The sequence below is a fragment of the Rhipicephalus sanguineus genome, chromosome 9 (genome assembly GCF_013339695.2).
Source record: "Rhipicephalus sanguineus isolate Rsan-2018 chromosome 9, BIME_Rsan_1.4, whole genome shotgun sequence".
Classification (NCBI taxonomy): Eukaryota; Metazoa; Arthropoda; class Arachnida; order Ixodida; family Ixodidae; genus Rhipicephalus; species Rhipicephalus sanguineus.
This window is the reverse complement of record NC_051184.2, coordinates 3831862-3837530: the sequence shown is the minus strand read 5'-3', so window position 1 is coordinate 3837530 and position 5669 is coordinate 3831862.

Genomic DNA, 5669 nt, shown 5'->3' with positions numbered 1-5669 from the left:
CGCGCTTGGCCTCGCGCGTCAACTGGTACGTGTGCCGTATGCAACAAGTGGTTTGTTTATGCGTTGTTGCGGTCGCGTAATAATACTGGTTGCAATGTGGAGTAAACCGTTTTTGTGCAAAAGCCGGTATTTATTGCAATACCTGCAATGGTTGAATATGCCTGGTAAGTAGTTGTCCTGCTATATGCTCGCTACTCCACGAACATTACTTCTAGAATCGCATTTTATTTTGAGCTGCACGTACCAAAGGAGAATCTAGCATAAGAGATACATTGCACGCGTGCGCATTTCCTATATAAATCTGAGTAATGCCACGCGTGCGCATTTCCTATATAAGTCTGAGTAATGCCATGCTCAATTTAAAGCGCATGTGTTAGATGATTGTGGCTTCAATGGTGAAAGTGATTAGATATTCTGAAATATGTGATTGCAATGCAGTTAGAACTTCCTCATATGTTAATACGGTCTGTGAACAAAAAAAAAAACGCTGTGTGAATGTTTGTTGGTCATTTGGTACAGTACTTTCACGCATTATTATGCAGCTGTGTGACGGCTGTTAAAACGTTCAGCAAGTTAGATTTTGGTTTTCTTGGCCTAGTTGAGTGCTACGAGTGTTGGGCGAAGATAAAATCGCGTGTCTTTTGTGCGTTTCTTAAGCAGACATACAGCCGTAATAGTCATTGTTGTACTGTTTGGGGTGTTCAATAAAACAAGAATGCTGTTTTGTACTGCAACATTTTTTATTTCGTCTGTGTTAACAGATCACGCAAACAACTTGGGCACATGCACGTAAGAAACGTACGCAATGCATCGCGCGCACGCATAAAAAAACGGGTCTGTCATTTTAAAACAAATAATATAGAACAATGGACGTAACAGACGGCACGGTTGTCTAGAGGAGCAGCGTCGGCAGTACAAATATCAAACCAGAATGAAACATGAATAGAAAAACGGAGAGTAACAGGCGCTTTGCCCACGGCTTCTATGAGCCGCGCATATCCACCTATCGCCACCGTCCGCCGTTGGTGGCGCCACCAGTACCACTGAAAGCAGCAGCGCACGAGGCGGATAGAAAAATGTGTATAAAATCTATTTTTGTGTGTTGAGCATCGAAATTGCACTTGGACTTCTAAGAGGTTCTGTTTGGCTGTTTTATTTAATAATTATGATTTTTTTGTGTTTTACTGCCAGCTACGTCACTTCAAAAACAACAAGAATCTTCAAAGTTCGCGATTTTTTTCTTAAGCTAACTCGCACTCTCGCTGACCAAACTTATTATTAGTATAGTTTACAAGAAGGTGTATTTTTGTACAAAAATGTTTAGGGGTAAAATAAGACTTCAAATCTTCTCGAAAAAAATTGTGAAGTCGGAGGAAATATGCGATTTGTCGCATATTTGTCCATGCTTTTTGTACTTATGCGGTCCAAGTGAAAGTCCTCGTGATGCGTCGTTTGATAGAAGACTTCATCGCTAAGTAATGAAGAAAGTCTAATCAAGTCATTGTTTGTTTTAAGAAAGAATTTTTTTTTAAGTGGCCCTCCGAACGCACCCTGCATTTCTTTTTGCTGCCACTTCGCCACAAAGCACGTGGTCCGGGAGACGCTGACACCGGTTTTCCCGTGCTTCTGCAGTGACGGTCTCTGGGCTATAAAAGCCGAAGACTTTTGACGTTATTTCTCTGCTCTCTCTTTTCACTTCAATCCCCTAATCATGTAAATAAATCTACGTTCCTTCTTGAAAGAACGCGCCTCCTCACTGGGAATCATCAGCTATAAGGACGGACGGCGGGAGCCAGCTACCGTAACGAGACCCGCCGAACCCGACTCCTTACAACTGGTGGCAGCGGTGGGATGGACCTTGCGACATGGTGCTGCGTTTGTGGTGAGTGCTTGGTCTTTGCTATGACTTTCCAGGCTTCATTTTGCGTTTACACTTGAGTAGTGTAGAAGCTGGATTGTGTTTTTGTGGGTTAGGTAGATCACCTAGTTATGCGTAACGAGTGAGTTTGAGGGATCACCTAATTATGTGTGAGCAGGACCAAAGCAAAGCGGCAGTCATGGATTTGAGGACGATGCTGAAAGATGAACTTTTGTTTGTGTGCGAACATCTCGGCATCAAAGTAGAGAAAAAAATGGCAAGGATGAATATGTGGAAGCTGATTATTAGGGAATCCAGTGAGGAGGACATTAACTGCGCGTTAATAGCTTTCAAAAGGTTTGAAGAGCGAGAAAAAAGAAGAGAGGAGAGAGAAAAACACGAGAAAGAAAGAGAAGAACGCGAGCGAGCCTTAGACGAAGATATTGAAAGGTTGGAGCGTAAAGTTGAGGCAATGCGGCGGAGAAGTAAGACGTCCGCAGAGGTTGCGCACGAAAGGTGCGGAGAAGTGGCGAGTGCGGTGCACTTTAAAGCCACAGAGAAAGCCGCTCCTTGTGAGATACCACCAGGTAAAGGTACGCGTCTCTACGAGTGCGACATGCGCACGGAGCCTTCTGCGGAGAAAACCGAGAGACAGGTCGTGGATACTGAAGTCGCGCCTGATAAATGTACGCGTTTCTCTGATTGTGCGAAGGCCGAGCAAATAGAAGACGAGACCGCGGCTGGTATCGAGTCTGAAAGGATTCCGAAAGGCACTCCGTGTGGGACCGAGCCTAGTTCCAGCCGCCCTAATAGGGTCATCGAGGAGTTGGAGACTTCCCTCGCACCCCAACACGTGAATGGCCTTCCGGAAGTCGAGGGGGAAGAGGACGACGCTAGTCCTAAACGTAGCGGTAACGCGACGCTCCAGAAAGACAGCACTATCGCAGAGAGCCTCTCTAAAAAAGTTCCTTTTGATAGCGGAGGAAATACCCCAGAGTGTGAGAGGGTAGAGAGCCATAGTGTCGAGAAGGGCCCAGCTGTAGTTTTTGCAGATGAGAGCACAGATCGATTGGCCCGACAGTGAAACGGAGCTGAGAAGTCGAATGACTTAAGCAAGAGAGAGAGTGGCGCACAAGCACCCATGAGTTGTGAAGATGCCGACGTCGCAATCCAGAGTAAAGTCCACCGTAATCGGGGAAATGTTCGCAAACGTCGCCGCAAAAGAAAAAAGCGGACTCGTGCGGCGCCGCGAAGTGTTGAGACAGGTGACACACGGCAGAGCGAAACACAGGACAGGCGAGCGGGTAGTTTGAGAAAACGCCCTTTGAGGCGTACAGTCGGGTGCAAGCGACCGCCGCAGCGCAGAAAGAAAAAGGACAGGTCATCGGGCTGTTCAGGGAAACGTCCTTCGGGGCGCGCAGCAAGGTGCAAGCGGCGAAAGAGGGGAAGCGGGGGAGAACAATGCGCATCCCCACGACGGAGGGTGCCTTCGACAGGTACAAGTTTGCGGGGACAACCATGTAAAGGAGGAGTAGAGCGCCGAGCGAGAGCAAACAAAAGGAGAGGATTGCCACTCTTTCCCCCGCGTCTCTGGCATCCCCTTCGCCTTTGTGAAGGAAGCAGTCTGAATTCCCGAATGAGGCGTGACGGCGAAGTTCAGTTTAAAGCGCGCGCTCATTGTAGTCTCTGGCGAAATGAAATGCCGCCAAGACCGCGACCGCCACGAGTACGACTAAAAAGGGGAAGAAAGCTGTAAGCTTGTCGGAGAATGTAAGTTTGTTGAAAGGATTTTTTTTTGTAAGGTTATTTTAGTTTGATGTAGTGTTCTTTTGTTATCTCCGCGACTAGTTTGTTTAGCTAAGCAGTTTCTTACTTTTTGTGTTTTTAAGCGATGTATGCGTTTCTTTTATTGAGCCTATAAGCTTTGTGCGAAATAGTTGTGGGCGCAATATTATGAGTAACTTGTGCGGAAGCTGTGACCCGCACGGAAGTGAGCCGACCGCGTAAGATGAAGTCGCGGTAGTCATGAGTGCAAATTGGTACGACCGCTAATTGTGAAGCAGTGGTAGCATTTGTCGAGCGGAACCGAATTTCACTTGTTTATGTTTTTATGTATAGCGCGAAGTAGTATACTGTCACCCATTTTAAGGGAGCAAATGAGCAATTTTGACGAAGGTTTTAGAGTAAAACCAAAGCGGTTTTTGAAATGCCCAGGTTTGGCGCTGAATGTGGCTGTTTTAGTGGACCACTGTCAGGATTGACAAGCATATGGGGCCGGGTATTCAGCACGAATCTAACTCAGATTACGTCAGGTGCTCCCGAGGTGTACGGCATCAAGTTATTTTCTTTGCGTGTTGTTTTTCGTGAACATTTAAATTCTGTCGCGTGTTTAGAGAAGTGAGTTACTAGGGATGTGGCGTATGGCTAATTGTGTGTTAATGTTTCAGCGCTCTATGAATGCGAGTAGTATAGAGCTAAAGAGCATAGCAGAGCGCAGTGCGTTCTTATCAGAGTGGCTCTCAGTGACGGGTAACATTGACCACACGAGCCTGTTAGTACGCGATGTTTCTTCCCTCTATTTTGTTTACTATCATTGAATGCTTACAGGTCATGTGATCACGTAAGCTGAGCGTTACGCTTTACCGAACATTAAGGATAGGGGCACGCTTCAGACAGTTGTATGACGCAGCTGAATCTGTTGTGAAAGTGTTTGTTAGTGTGTCGGGGTGTGTCTCAAGTAGGTAATTGCGGCTACGTTTTGAGTTCGTTTTGAGTGAGCGTAGAGAATACGCACAGATATCTTCTGTAGGTTTTAGGCAGCCTTCGTGTGAAAGTTGTGTTGTTGGTTGTTTTTCGTGTAGTTAGATATGAGAAGGTAACGCTACATAGCAGTGCGGATGGTATAGGAGTAGACTTGTTTTAAAATTGGTTGTTTCAGGGATCTAGAGCCAGATTATATCTGCTTTTGGTGTTGTTTTGCTTGGACGGCCAAAATGATCCATCTTGTAGACATCTCCTCATCCATGAGTGTTGTAGCTTTGGCGGCACAAAATTCTGCCAAAATTTAAGGGTAGCGGGTTTTTCAATTATTTGTGTGTCTTGAGAAGCCTGGAGAGTTTTTAGCGAGTCCAAGGCGCTTGATCGCGGCGTGGCATTGTGTTGTGTGGTTCGCTTTGCTGCTGTCGATCATTGTGAGGTGGTTTGGGAGTTTGTTGCGAGTTCGCAGTTGCGGTTCCAAGACAGGACGCCGTCCTCGTCACCAGCCTTTCTCTTCGTGCCCAGCGGTTGTGAGCGCTGGCCAGCCGAGATTTTCCGGGCGGCGGAGGAGCTGTTACGTTTGGCCTTAAAATTCATCGAGGCAGACGCCATTGAGCGTACAGCGGTCTGCCAGAATGCTGTCTCCCCCACGTATCGGCGCTTAGACGGAGGCAGGAATGCCGATTCTTCCTGTAGGAGCTTTTGCCGGGCGGGCGGACATGTCGCTGTGGACGGATTTCCCAGAAAAAGGACGTCGGAATTCGGAGACCCCTTTTTGGCTTGTTGTTCTCTGCGTGAGATAGCACCGCGGAAGGGATTCTCAGCCAGCCACTTCTGCCTTCTACCCTACCGCAGCAGGGAAAATTAACCCGTGCCGGAGGGAGCGGTCTGCGTGTCTTCCGAGATTCGACACACCCGCTTTGTCGTGCGTTTTGGTCAGCGTGGGACTGCGCCGTTGAAGACGCTCCCATCAACCCAGGTGGGGCCTTCACCCGAGGCAGCCATCATTCAACGCTTCTTCCAAGTATTACTGGCAGTGGAAGCGGAGGTCATC